The sequence below is a fragment of the Hippocampus bargibanti genome, linkage group LG17 (genome assembly GCF_051943395.1).
Source record: "Hippocampus bargibanti isolate YZ-2025 linkage group LG17, ASM5194339v1, whole genome shotgun sequence".
Taxonomy (NCBI): domain Eukaryota; kingdom Metazoa; phylum Chordata; class Actinopteri; order Syngnathiformes; family Syngnathidae; genus Hippocampus; species Hippocampus bargibanti.
In genome coordinates, this window is record NC_142750.1 from 1,453,063 (window position 1) to 1,468,505 (window position 15,443).

Genomic DNA, 15,443 nt, shown 5'->3' on the forward strand with positions numbered 1-15,443 from the left:
CTAATAGGTAGCCACTTAGATAGCTAGCTATTCAGCCAGATAGCTGATAGACACCAAATAGATAGCCAGCTAGCTAGCTAGATAGCTATACAACTAATAGATAGCCAGCTAGAGAGCTATCTATCCAGTCAGATAGCTGATAGAGAGCAAATAGATAGCCAGCTAGACAGATAGCTAGCTAGATAGCTATATAACTAGCCATATAACTAATAGGTAGCCACTTAGATAGCTAGCTCGTCAGCCAGATAGCTAATAGATAGAAAATAGATAGAAAATAGATAGCCAGCTAGGTAGCTAGCTAGCTCTTTTAGAGCGCCAAAGATCCAAAACGGTGATGTCTTGGGACACCATCTTCCCGCTATTCGCCGCCCTATTTGTCAAATAGACTTTTGAACTCCATTTTGTCACACATTTGCCCGAGATGCAGTTTTGTGGATTCGCAAACCAAGAGTGGGACCGAGATAGACCCAGAGTGGCACCTTTTCTTCACAGAAGAAGTAATGGTTCCCGGATGCCACCCGACATGAAAACCACAGGAGGATCTGGGCGGATCTGTTGTGTCTTTTAAGAACGGTGGCTGAAAACGGAAATGACCGCATGGCTAACAACCGGTGCGCTCAGTTCACACCACTTCTATCAACACGAGAGGGCTTTTTAAAATAGCAACCATGCTGTCATTTTAGCTTTTGATTATGCTAACGGATGGTGACTTCTTTGAGCGCATAGTCATTGTATACTTTCAAAGTTAAAGAATTAGCCTCTCAGGGCTAACGTCAGACTCTTACAAGGGGGCCTTGCGTCTTAACCACGGGACATTTGATCTGTAGTACGAGTTTGTGCCCCTTTTTCAGAGGCATTTGGACAAAAAATATCAAGGACTTGTCCAGCATGTTTTCAAAAGTGCAGTTCTGCCTTGAGCTTCTGGAGTCTTCTAAGTAGTATGGAGGGAGGGGGGGGGGTTGGGTTGGGTTGGGGGGTGTACACATTTCTATCTCCAGCTGGGAGGTCGGCTTTCCTTTGGGACAATGTGAGGATATGAGTTTTCGATGACAAGTCGCGATAACGGGCCGTTCCTGGTGTGTGTATGCCTACTGGGTTGGGGGGGGGGGGGGGCACATGGGGGCTGTTGGCGTGCTTGAGCATTCCCCCCCTTTTTCCAAAGGATGTCGCCAACGTTGTATCACATCATTTGACATTTTTTAAAAGTGTGGAACAGAAATGGCAACTCACTATTTGATCGGAGAAACCTTGTGGGGACACAATGTGTGTATACTCACTATTTGATTTGAGAATACTTGCGGGGACACGGTGTGTGTACTCACTATTTGAGTAAAGAATCCTTGTGGGGACACGGCATGAGTATTCACTTTATGATTTGAGAATTCTTGTGGGGATGTGGTGTGTGTACTCTTGAGAATCTTCGTGGGGACACGGTGTGTGTACTCACTATTTGATTTGAGAACCCTTGTGGGGACACGGTGTGTGTACCCACTATTTTTGGAGAATCCTTGTGGGGACACGGTGTGTGTACTCACTATTTGATTTGAGAACCCTTGTGGGGACACGGTGTGTGTACCCACCATTTTTGGAGAATCTTTGTGGGGACATGGTGTGTGTACTCGTTATTTGATTTGAAAATCCTTGTGGGGACACAGTGTGCATACTCACAATTTGATACTTGTGGGGACACAGTGTACAGTTGCAACTTTCTTCAACATTGCGTGTCCCTCGGACAGCGATATCAATGGCGACATGGAGCTTTTCTTACATTCGCGGCTGTCCAAAGAACTTTAACACGTACCCTAAACTATGTTACTAATGTTCGGCGCAACTCCAGGAACGTAAATTTGTTGTAATCCATCGCTCATCTGCAGGCCTGGTTTACAGTACTTCCACTACGTACCTTTCCTTTTTCCTGCCTGATGGCGGGAAATCGCCTCATCGGTGTGCCGTGTGTTTCCCAAAGTGCTTTTAGCGATGCGCAAACACACTTCCTCCTGGGCTACATTTATCTCCTCCCAAATTCCGCCATCAAGGCCAGTGAGTGTCTTTCAAACAATGGGCTGAGAAATCTCACTCTCTGCCTAACTCCCAAAAAGAAAAAAAGAAAAGAAACGCGGGTAGTGATTTAGATAGCTTTATCACTTTGTCTAGACATGCGGGGGGCGCATGTCACTGCTATCAGTGGCTGAAACAATGCGGCACTAATTGAGATTCGAGGGACTTGAGCTTATCGACAAACACGCAAGGAACCCAGCATTGTTTTGTGAAGGGGATTTTGAGGACAACCGCTTGGTCCCCTTTTAGAGCTGAACTCTTTGCAATGTCAGTCAAACCTGGGTTTTCAACCATAATCCGTTCCAGAAACCTGTTTGAAAACCAATTTCGTAGAAAAACAAAAACATTTCCCTTGATAATCATTGTCATCAATGTCTGTTTTTTTTTTTTTTGAAATCGTGATTGAAAAATACAAACACGCCTGCTCACAATGGAACGCTACACAAGGATAAACCGTAGGTCACAATGAGACGACACCAGGAAGTGATGTATAAGGAAGCAAAGGGGAGTGGAGTGGTCCATTCAGGTGCGCTCGTTTTGGTCAAGAACCGATTTTCAGTTGTAGACCAAGTCATAAAAACCCACAATTTTTGTTTGAAAACCGAATTGGACGAAAAGCGAGACGTTTAAAAACCAAGATATCACTCTAAAAACTTTATTCAACAACACAAACGTGTCGGTCACAATGAGACACGACATCAGGATGTGACATATAATAATAATAATAATAATAATAATAATAATAATAATAATAATAATAATACATGACATTTTAAGTGCCTTTCAAAGCTCTCAAGGACACTTTACAGTCACAGACAAGCATAGGTACATTAATAAATAAAATACAATCACAAATAGAATAAAATTATAAATAGAAACAAGAGAGAGAGAGCTACACAGAAAATGCAATTTTAAATTTCACTCTAAAAACTTTATTTGACAATACAAACGCGTCGGTCACAATGAGGCGCGACACCAGGAAGTGACGTACAAGGAAGAGGAGGGGGAGTGGAGTGGTGCATTCAGGTGCGCTCGGTTTGGTCAAGCACCCAATTTCGGTTGTAATCCAAGTCATTAAAAAAAACGCAATTTTTGCTCAAAAACCGAATTGGACAAGAAGCGAGACGTTCGAAAGCCGAGTTTTGATTGTACAGTATAATTATTTTGGGGGGGCATAAAACTGCATTTGAGCTTTGCATGATGTGTAAATTGCTATTTTTGCGCTCTCCAAATGTCCCCCACTGGGAACGAGAGCGAGTGTGTTATGCTAAGCTAACAACATGTAGAAACCGCTTAGTCTGTGACGACCCCTTCACAGACCGAGCGCAACTGGTAAATAATAACTTCCTGTGAAAATGCTTGGCGAGAAGTGCTACAACTTCCTTTTCTTCCCCTTTCTCGTCTTTCATGTCGGCTCAGAAGAATTCCAGTGGGCATTTGTGCAAAATGACGCCGCTGGTGATTGGTGCAGTCGTTTTCTCAGAAAAAGGATTTAGAGCGCATTCACTTCCCGGCCGCTCACTTATATGTACAGTCTGAAAAATCATGTTGACGTTTGATTGACATTGTGGATGGCGGTTTTTGCCTATTCTGGCACTCGTGTTAACGACACGTGTTAATCACTGCCAGACGATGTGCAAACATGTGTCCACTCCCGTGCCAGGGTTTTTGTCATTCTCACTCGAATTTCAAAACCCACAGAATATTGGCTTTTGGGACTACATAAACATTCAATAATAATAATAATAATACATTTCATTTCCAAGCGCCTTTCAAAACTGTTAAGGTCACTTTACAGTCACAGGATACGTTTTTCTGTGGGTGAGCAGCGGCAGCCACACGCGCCAGCGTTCACTCAACCCTGAATAACTCAAATAGATGGAAAGCTAGCTAGATAGCTAATAGATAGCGAGTGAGATATTTAATAGCTAACTATATAGCGAGCTAGATAGTCAGCTAGCCAGATAGACAGCAAATAGATAGCCAGCTAGGTAGCAAGCAAGGTAGCCAACCAGATAGCTAGCTAATAGACAGCAAATGGATAGCCAGCCGGATAGCTAGCTAATAGACAGCAAATAGATAGCAAATAGATGGCCAGCTACATAGCAAGCAAGGTAGCCAGCCAAATAGCTAGCCAGATAGCTAGCGAATACACAGCAAATAGATAGCCAGCTAGGTAATAAAGCGCTAACATGGACAAATGGATTGGAATAGAAAAAACATTTCCAGATGTCTGGCCAGCACTTTATCAGCACCCAAGCATTTAAAAAAAATCAGGAATGGCGCTCTACGTTATATTTTCAATTCCCGAATAAATTTGTGAATGGCAGTGAATGAGTTAAAACAACAACTACAATAACCCCGAGAATGGTCATCTGACAAGTACAGGGCGAGGTGTGATGTTTTGCAGCATGCAAAATATAACACATGCTCCACCCAAAACCAGACGTGAATTTTTATTTTCATCGGAAAAGTAACGTAAGTTGCCCCTGCACGGCATCGCAATGATAAAACGAAGGCATTGTTTCTATTGGCCAACTCGCGTTCTTGCCTAATGTCGCCTCAACCAATTGACCACTCCTCTTTTTTTTTCCTTCTTCTTTTTAATTGGACACGGACAAATAACAACAAACAAACGTCCAAGTGTCCTCTTTGTTTTTTTTTTTTTTTTTTTTTTTGGGGGGGGGGGGGGCTGGTTGACGCCGGTTCACGCCATCCTGGGCCATTTGGCATTCTGCCGCTTTTGGGCTTTCATGCTCGCATGAAGCGTCATTGTCTGTGTTCAATGCGCCGACGGCGTGACTCAGTGGCAGCCATTGTTTGCCCGCAGATGAAAACGACGCGCTAGCGTGCGTTAGCACGTAAGCTCGACCTGCGCTTTGGATTCCAACTGAGATGGAGTTTTGCCACCATGCGCACACGTGGAGACACATAAACACGTACACGTGCGTTTATAAGCCTTTAAAGTTTTGTTTGCCTTTAAAGGACAACCGACACCTCCGGACAAGTTGCGTCCATTGTTTGTAAAATCCCTTCAAATGACTTCTACTGAGCGCATTTTACAATTTTACGTAGAGTTTGGAAAAGGTGGCTACCTAGCTAGCTATCTATTCACTATCTATTCGCTATCTAACTATCTATATCTATCTATCTATTAGTTATCTATTAGCTAGCTTTCTATCTATTTGAGTTATTTTGGGTTGAGTGATCGCTGGCGACTGTGGGAGAACGGCGACCGCTGACCTCGGCACTTCATAGCCATTCCTCCGCCTCAATGGCCTCCCCCGACATATGTCATCCAGACGTGGCGCTTTCTCCGCCGTTGCTTGTCAAGGCCAATACTTGAATCCTAACAACGCACACATGGCAGCGGGAACATCTTTTACAGCTGGCGGAATTCAAAAGGAAAGAGAAAAAAAAAACCCCACCTCGATCGACTGCCTCGTTCTGGTTCGCTTCAATCAAGCATCTGCCTGAAGGTTTTCCGCAAAAAAAAAAGGGCTTCGTTTTCAACAAAAAGCAGCACATCAGATGGCCAAAAACCTCATTTGGATCCAAACCTGCAATTATCTCTCTGGTTATCAGGATGGGGGGGGGGCTGCCTAAAACCACAATGGGGGTGAATAAACATGTGACTCAATGGAGAAGGAGAAAGGATACAGTGAGACCTTGGCTTACGAGCTTATTTGCTTCCCAGACAGTGTGTGTAAGGCGAAAAAGTGTGTATCCCCAAAAACTTTTTCCCATAGGAAACCATTAAAATGAGAATAATCCGTTCCCAGGTCCCCTTAAAACATAATTTTCTAATTTTCTAAGCCTTAAAATTACACAAAATATACCTTATTTTATGTATAATAAATGCGCTGTGGTATTATAATTAAATAAATAAACTATACTGTACAATAAAGTGGTCTTATTTACCTTTATGATGGTCGTTGACGGCTTGATGGAATGGAGTGGCCGGTTTTATCAACATTAAACCCTTGATGAGGAACGTAGCCTTCTTCTTTCACCATCTTGAGGAATGATCACTTTTCTCTGCGATAATTTTACCTTGTTCCTCATCAATTGTGTTCTGTTTAGCTGGGTTGATAGCTCTTTGCAAGTGTACAGATGGCTTGTGCGGGTTATTTGTGGAACCTGATTGATGGGAATTTTAACCTTGCAGTCTATACTCTGTCTTTTAACTATCAAAGTTGAAACAAGTCCAAATTTCACTGTTTTCCATCCATTTTGTCACTCTCTCTCTGTCGTCTGCCTGTCTCTTTAATGTTTAAAACCACCTCCCCTCACTGCTGCGTTCTTGACCAATCACGTCAGACTGGGGGTGGGGAATATAGGACAAAAAAACAAGTTGGCTGCCATTTTCTTGTTCGGAGAACGGGCTCGTTCGCGAACGGCACATCACTCATTGTGGCGCTCCGTGTGTATCCCAAAAAATAGTTTGTATGCCAAGTTAAATTTTTCATAAATTTAACGTTCGTAAACCGAAAAGTTTGTAAGCCAGGAGGTTTGTAAACTGAGGTATTACTGTAATTGGACGGAATGAAAGCAAGACGAGGACACCGGTGGCGTTTCTAATGAGTGAAAACAAAGAATGTCAGCAGGCTCATCACGACGGAAACAGATAGCATATGTTCAAACAAATGACCTTTCCCTCCAGTGACACGACTTTCCCTTCCCGGTCCGACAGCTCATCCAAATAAACAGCGGCCGGGAACTGGACGCCACTGGACGCCACTGGACGCCACTCAAGCAATATCAACAAATGTGCAAATCGTTCTGCTTGCAAAGTGTACAAATGAGGTCGTTTTTGGCTCGCTCGGAGCAGGAAAGTGAATCCGAGTCCACCGCAAGCGACGTCCCAGCGCCAAAACCCGCAGACTCAAAGTCCTGTTTGGGTTTTCAGGGTCGGATAGTTCACATGGTTTCGGATCCAAGCGGCACAAGCCCCCGAGTGAGTTGTGTCCAGGGTGTCCCCACTTCCCCATCTTCGGTGTTAGCGTACTTGGAAGCACTCAGTTGCAGGCCTACTGACAGCACCCGGAATCAAGATCCAATAGATTTTCATATTTACCTTTATTGGACAAAATAATATTGTATTTATTTATTTATTTATTTATGTATTTATTTATTTATGTATTTATTTATTTATTTATTTATTTATTTATTTATTTATTTTTATTTTTATTTAATTCATCAACAGGATTAGTGCACAAGTGTATTCATCGAGGAAAAACAATGAACAATACATGAATAAATGAAGGAATGAATAAACGAATAAATAACTAAGTAAATAAATACATAAATACATAAATCAATACATGAATAGATGGATGGATGGATGGATGGATGGATGGACAGATGGATATTAAAAAAAAAACACAGACGGTCCTGTTAGCTCACGAGCTGGTTGACTTAAATGAAGCTGCGGCTACCTAGCTACTAGCAAGTATCTAGTAGTTAGGCATGAGTAGCTATTAGCTACTCACCACTAGCTACAAGCTACTAGGTACAAGCTACTAATGTAACTACAAGCTACTAATGTAGCTACAAGATACTAGCTATTAGCTACTTGCTACTAGCAACGAGCTACTAGAGACTGGATATTAGCCGCTAGTGGAATAGGTAATTTGCACTAGCGGCGTCCGGCGAAATATTTGCTCACGCCATGCATCAGCCTTGACATAACATCACCTACATGCATTATTATTATTATTATTATTAGTAGTAGTAGTAGTAGTAGTAGTGGTAGTAGTAGTAGTAGTAGTAGTATTGTTGTTGTTGCTATTAATTTTATTATAATATTTTTTCAGAGAAAAATGGGCCTACATTGAATGAGGAACTAAATGAGAAATCTGACAATTCGTGTTTTCCCCTTCGCGGCGCACACGACCCTCACGACTTGCCAAAACATGTCATTTGCTCCATCTGACGTAACGGCTTTTGTGTGTCCGTTGCAACAACAACAAAATAAAAAAAAATATATATATATATATATATCAAAAAGAATCAAGTTCAACAGGTGGGCTCTCACGTTGCGTTTTCTGACGTGTGTAAACACGCACGGTCTCATGAAATGCGCGTACGGCTGCGCGCGCACGTTTGGCTAAGCTAGTTTCTGAATGCCTTGCAGAACATGAGAATGTGCGGCCCAATAAAAGCGCAAAAACCGACGTTGACGTTGAGTAATTGACTCGGCGGATCATCCGCGTTATCGAATGCCAAAAACAAACAACCTGTTCGGCCGGTTTTCCTCACGACGTTCGCACGCATTTTTATTTGATTTATTCATTGAAAGTGTCTGAAACTCATGACAAAAAGTTAGCGGACACCATGGTTGACAACTCTGAAAAGTTGCCTGCCCAGCCAGAAAGTTGCCTGCCCCATTTTTTACAACTTGAAACACAATAAGACGAATAATCGCAAAAACAAAAAAAAAGCATTGTTGCAAAGTATTAAAAGACAACTGACACCATTTTTTTCTTTCCTAACTGACATCAGAAAAAAATGTTTTATAGAATCTAAAATACCGAAAACATGCAAGCTGATATTTTTAGTCAAATGCAAAACACCAATAAAAAATGACTTCAAGTGTCCCAAAAACTGCCACAAAATGAGCTTGGAATTGGGCGGATTCATTAAGTCCCGCCCCCTTGTTCGTGACGTCACGTCAGGATACTCCAAACTGCCTTGCACCAGAATCAAAACAATGGATTCATTGTTCGGGGAAGATGCTTTCTTGTTACTCATCCAGTTATGAATATGATTCAAATAGTTCTGAAGAGGAAAACATACATGTTTGCCATCGATGAAAGAAGTCCTTCCGTATCAATTCAAGCCGTCTGGACTCCAATGTAGCATCCCTGAAAATGCACAAGGTGGCGCACAAGCTCCGTTTGATTTGTCCGCTGGGAATTTGTGTCAACTTACACCTTCTTTATGCGTGTTAGCGCAATTGGCTGCGACACACAACGATTCACCATCACGTTATTTATGTAGTTTTCCTTCTAATTTCGCCATCAACATGGTGTTTTCCGACAAAAAAAAGTACCCAAAATGCATTGTGTGTCGCTTTCTCGGTCAGGGGCGTTCCCTCCGTGACGTCACGTAGGGCATAGTCCCCAACTCAAAAACAAGACTTCATGAATATTCAGTGCGAGTCTTAAAAGGTCAAATCTAGCTATACGCGGTGGAATCTTTGTCAAATGTGCTCAGTAGAAGTCATTTGAAGTGATTTTACAAATGATGGACGCAACTTGTCCGGAGGTGTCGCTTGTCCTTTAAGTGCAGGATGGGCTCGGTTGCCCGGCCGGTGGGAATGAGCCCAAGCGGCAGTTTTCCCCCTTCGCGGGCCCACCAACACATTCGCGAGGGCTATTGATGCTCCCACCGGGAGGGGGGGGGGGTGGTTTGGTGAGGGGGTGGGCATTTAGGCTTGTGGGAGCCCCCGGTGGAATGGGCATACAAAGCGCTTGAGAAAAACAGCGCTTGAAAAGAAAGAACATTGGGCCCCATGAGAAAGAGGAAGTCTACAATTTGCATACGGCCTCTTCTTTTTTAACACGTTGCGACCCTCCAATGAAAAATGCCACAACGTTAAAAAAAACAACAACAAAAAAAAAGAAGTCAGGCTCTCAGTTTGAAAGAAAACCAAAAATAAATAAATAAAAAGCGAAAGGATTTGCACACATGCAGCTGCGTGCAATCCCAAAATACTTTGCAAACGGTCACGGGAAACGAGTTGACCGCAGTTTTTTGTCAAATGCTGCCAAGTTTAGCGCTGGGATAACATAGACGCTAACATTTGCCTGGATGGATTTACAGGCGGAGTGACTTGGTGCAACTTTGCCTCGACAAAGTTTACACAAAAAAATTTGGTTCGTACGATGCCAAAAAAAAAAAGAAAATGTCGAAAATCGCCATTTTCAAAAATGGGGGGGGGGGGCACTCATTCAGTCAGTGATTCATAAACAAATCTACTGTTATCTATCTCTCTATCTATCTATCTATCTATCTATCTATCTATCTATCTATCTATCTATCTAGCTAGCTAGCTAACTGTCAAATATATATCTGTCAGCTAGCTTGCTAGCTATTGCATCTATCTGTCTCTATTTAGCTAGCTCGATAGCTGTCAAATATATATCTGTCAGCTAGCTAGCTATTGAATCTATCTGTCTCTCACTATCTAGCTAGCTTTCTAGCTAACTTTCAAATATATATCTGTCAGCTAACTAGCTAGCTAACTGTGAAATATATATCTGTCAGCTAGCTAGCTATTGAATCTATCTGTCTCTCTATCTAGCTGGCTGGGTAGCTGTCAAATATATATCTGCTAGCTAGCTAGCTATTGAATCTATCTGTCTCTCTCTATCTAGCTAGCTAGCTAACTGTCAAATATATATCTGTCAGCTAACTAGCTAGCTCACTGTCAAATATATATCTGTCAGCTAGCTAGCTAGCTATTGAATCTATCTGTCTCTCTCTATCTAGCTAGCTCGATAGCTAGCTAGCTAACTTTCAAATATATATCTGTCAGCTAACTAGCTAGCTAACTGTCAAATATATATCTGTCAGCTAGCTAGCTAGCTAGCTATTGAATCTATCTTTCTATGTCTTTCTATGTCTCTCTTTCTCGCTCTATCACATTGTAGAATGTTTCAAAGCCAAATGTTGGTAAAAAAAAGTCGAATGCCCTTGAAGTCTTCACGGCCATGACGCTTTTGAGTGGAAAAGAAGGAAGTTTGCAAAAATCGCCTCAATCTCTCTCTGTTCGTTTCTCCTGAGCCTGTGACCCTCCAGCCCCCCCCCCCCCCCCCCCCCCCCCCCCAGCCTTTGTCCTTGCTCAAATGTCCTCCCATTGCCCACTGTGAGAACTGCCTTTTTCCCTTTTTTTCCCTTCAAACTCATCCCAACGTGCTTCTGTATGAACAAAACGTGCTTTCATTAAAAAGAAAAAAAAATTACGTGTTCAAATCTGACGCTGAAAAGTGTGGGAGAAAAATGCACAAGCCAACTCGAGGGTGACCCCGACGTGACACCTTCATGCCTAGAAACCGAAACTAACACTCTATTCAGGCCTTATCGGATAGTGTAGGAGTGTGGGGGGGGGGGGGCATAGGTGAAGGGTTGTCGTTGAAATGCTCAAATGCGGCAGATTTTTTTTATTTTTTTTTTTTTGGTGTGGGGGGGGGGGGGGACGAGTCTGACGTGAATCCATACAAAGCCGCGATAGAGGAAAACGTGACACGAGGGTTCAATGACATGGAAAGAAAGTGACATCACAAGTTAACACTCGCAGTTTTACACCAATGTCATCATCAGGTATATAATGGCTTGCCTATGTGGGGAAACGGGGGCGGGCATACTTGCTCGGCTTTATGAAATTAATTTTCCTACGTTGAGTTGGAAGACAGTCCCCAGCAGGAGGCGTCAGTCGGCAAAATTGGCAATTTGGTCGCCTCATTTGGCGACAAGTTAGCAAATCTGTCTGTGAAATGAAAAACAAACAAAAGGCATTATCGCGTAAATGAAGTTTAACATGACGTTGCTCTTAACATGGATTCGTTTTTGCTTGTGTAATAATAATCATAATCATAAATAAAAATAATCATCATCATAATCATAATTATACATTTCATTTATAAGTGCCTTTCAAAACTCTCAATTTCACTTTAGAGTCACAGGATCTGTGGGTGAGCAGCGGCAGCCACACACGACAGCGTTCACTCAACCCAGAAGTAACTGAAATAGATAGAAAGCTAGCTAACTAGCTAAAAGATAGCTAATGGATAGCTAATAGATTGCTCGCTAGATATCCAGCCAGATAGCTAAATAGCCTGTTAGCTAGCTAATAGATCACATCAGCTCACTAAACAATTCATTGGGAACCCCCAGCACAATAATAACAATAATAATACTAATATAATAATAATAATAATAATACATTTAATTTCCAAGCACCTTTCAAAACTCCCAAGGTCACTCCACAATCACAGGACCAGTTCCCCTGTGGGTGAGCAGCGGCAGCCACACGCGCCAGCGCTCACACACCCCGGAAGTCACCCAAATAGATAGAAAGCTAGCGAGCAAGACAGCCATATAGTGAATAGATATACAGATAGATAGCTAATAGCTAGCGAATACCTAGCGAAATAGCTAATAGCTAGCGAATAGATAGCTAATAGCAAGCTAGCCATGTCGCTAATAGATACGGTAGCTAGCTAATAATTTCCTTGACACATTCAATGCAGTGTAAGAAACCTATCTCTCTCCTTGAAAACCACAGATTCAAATGATCCGGATGGGCGACCCCCCCAGCCCCCTCCTTGAGGAACCGAATCGCCCACCCCTGCTAGAAGTGGTCGCCACTCCGCAGAACGTTTTAAGGTTCTGCACACCCCGGTATGTATCAAAGTAAAAGCTGGAGAAAAACCACAGCTTTAAAATTTCTCTGTCAACGGTCTGTCGCACACGCATGCACTTAAAGTCAGAAGGCTGCTTCGCGGTAGAGTTCGTTTTGGTCGGAAGCAACGAGTATTAAATGAGTTGAGTTATTGAACGTGGTGCGTGTGGCTGCCGCTGCTCACCCACAGAAAAACTGATCCAGTGACTGGAAAGTGACCTTGAGAGTTTTGAAAGGCGCTTTCAATTGAAATGTATTATTATTTGCTATCTATCAGCTAGCTAGTTAGCTTTCTATCTATTTGAGTTACTTCCTGGTTGAGTGAACGCTGCCGCCTGTGGCTGTCGCTGCTCACCCACAGAAAAACTGATCCAGTGACTGGAAAGTGACCTTGAGAGTTTTGAAAGGCGCTTTCAATTGAAATGTATTATTATTTGCTATCTATCAGCTAGCTAGTTAGCTTTCTATCTATTTGAGTTACTTCCTGGTTGAGTGAACGCTGCCGCCTGTGGCTGTCGCTGCTCACCCACAGAAAAACTGATCCTGTGACTGTAAAGTGACCTTGAGAGTTTTGAAAGGCGCTTTCAATTGAAATGTATTATTATTATTATTAGCTATCTATCAGCTAGCTAGTTAGCTTTCTATCTATTTGAGTTACTTCCTGGTTGAGTGAACGCTGCCGCCTGTGGCTGTCGCTGCTCACCCACAGAAAAACTGATCCTGTGACTGTAAAGTGACCTTGAGAGTTTTAAAAGGCACTTAGAAATGAAATGTATTATTATTATTAGCTACTTATCTGCTAGCTAGTTAGCTTTCTATCTATTTGAGTTACTACCGGGTTGAGTGAACGCTGACAAATTATGGCCGCAACTTTGTCCGGTGGTGTCGGTTGTCCTTTAACTTCTGAGCTTCGCCTCTTTTCGCCAACATCGACTGATTTTTGATGATGATGAAGAAAGAAAGAGAATGCATACGACATCGCGCTAACAAAAACGGGCCCGGGTGCAAAACGAGCACTTTCACATCAGGAAGCGCGTTTGTTTTGGTTCTCAAAAAAGAAGCAAGAGAACAAGCAACCTCAATTGTGTTGTTTGTACGCGTTTGTGAGACCGCCGGGGAATCAAGGCAATGCGACCTTTTCTCCTTTCTTGCCATATTGGGAGCGAGAGCTGAGGTCATTGACCAACGCAGCTGCTTGCACGTAAAAAGCGTGCGGCTGACAAAAGCTGACATCGACGTTCTATTTCCAGGATTCCCAGAAAAGTCTGGGAGCAACGACAACGACCACGTATAGGAAGGCATTTTTAGCCTGAGAACAAAAAAACATCATGTACAGTAAGACTTTTTTGCCCAAAAAAACGACCATGTATATATAGTAAGGTGTCTTTTGCGGGAAAAAAAAAACCACCAGTAAGGCGTTTTTGGCCACAAAACGGCCATGTATAGTAAGGTGTTTTTGCAGAAAAAAACGACCATGTATAGTAAGGCGTTTTTTGACGAAAAAAAACGACCATGTATAGTAAGGCGTTTTTTGACGAAAAAAAACGACCATGTATAGTAAGGCATTTTTGGCCGAAAAAAACGACCATGTCTAGTAGGGCGTTTTTGCCGAAAAAAAACGACCATGTATAGTAAGGCGTTTTTTGACGAAAAAAAACAACCATGTATAGTAAGGCATTTTTGGCCAAAAAAAACGACCATGTATAGTAAGGCGTTTTTTGCCGAAAAAAAAACGACCATGTATAGTAAGGCGTTTTTTGACGAAAAAAAACGACCATGTATAGTAAGGCGTTTTTAGCCGAATAAAACGACCATGTATAGTAAGGCGTTTTTAGCAGAAAAAAATGACCATGTATAGTAAGGCATTTTCTAGCAGAAAAAAACGACCATGTATAGTAAGGCGTTTTTAGCCGAAAAAAACGACCATGTATAGTAAGGCATTTTTTGGCCCAAAAAAACGACCATGTATAGTAAGGCTTTTATTTGCCGAAAAAAAATGACCATGTATAGTAAGGCGTTTTTTGACGAACAAAACGACCATGTATAGTAAGGCGTTTATGGCCCAAAAAAACGACCATGTATAGTAAGGCTTTTTTGGCGGGAAAAAAACGACCATGTATAGTAAGGCGTTTTTGGCCGAAAAAAACGACCATGTATAGTAAGGCGTTTTTTGACGAAAAAAAACGACCATGTATAGTAAGGCATTTTTGGCCAAAAAAAACGACCATGTCTAGTAAGGCGTTTTTTGACGAAAAAAAACGACCATGTATAGTAAGGCGTTTTTAGCCGAAAACAAACGACCATGTATAGTAAGGCGTTTTTAGCCGAATAAAACGACCATGTATAGTAAGGCGTTTTTAGCAGAAAAAAACGACCATGTATAGTAAGGCGTTTTTTTTGCCGAAAAAAAACGACCATGTATAGTAAGGCGTTTTTGGCTGAAAAAAACGACCATGTATAGTAAGGCGTTTTTGGCGGGAAAAAAACGACCATGTATAGTAAGGCGTTTTTGGCTGAAAAAAACGACCATGTATAGTAAGGCGTTTTTTGACGAAAAAAAACGACCATGTATAGGAAGGCATTTTTAGCCTGAGAACAAAAAAACATCATGTACAGTAAGACTTTTTTGCCCAAAAAAAACGACCATGTATAGTAAGGCGTTTTTAGCCGAAAAAAACGACCATGTAGAGTAAGGCGTTTTTTGACGAAAAAAAACGACCATGTATAGTAAGGCGTTTTTGGCCGAAAAAAACGACCATGTATAGTAAGGCGTTTTTTGACGAAAAAAAACGACCATGTATAGTAAGGCATTTTTGGCCGAAAAAAACGACCATGTATAGTAAGGCGTTTTTGGCCGAAAAAAACGACCACGTATAGTAAGGCGTTTTTTGACGAAAAAAAACGACCATGTATAGTAAGGCGTTTTTTTTGCCGAAAAAAACGACCATGTATAGTAAGGCGTTTTTGACAGAAAAAA

At 42.0% G+C, this 15,443-nt stretch overlaps 1 protein-coding gene across 1 annotated transcript in view; it reads left to right on the forward strand.

The window, feature by feature from the left end:
* Window positions 1-15,443, forward strand: part of s1pr5a (sphingosine-1-phosphate receptor 5a) — a 39,231-nt gene that overhangs the window by 9,049 nt on the left and 14,739 nt on the right. Inside the window, exon 2 of the mRNA XM_089018344.1 lies at window positions 12,350-12,465. The gene's annotated coding sequence lies outside the window, so the exon portion shown is untranslated. The remainder of the gene's footprint in view (window positions 1-12,349; window positions 12,466-15,443) is intronic.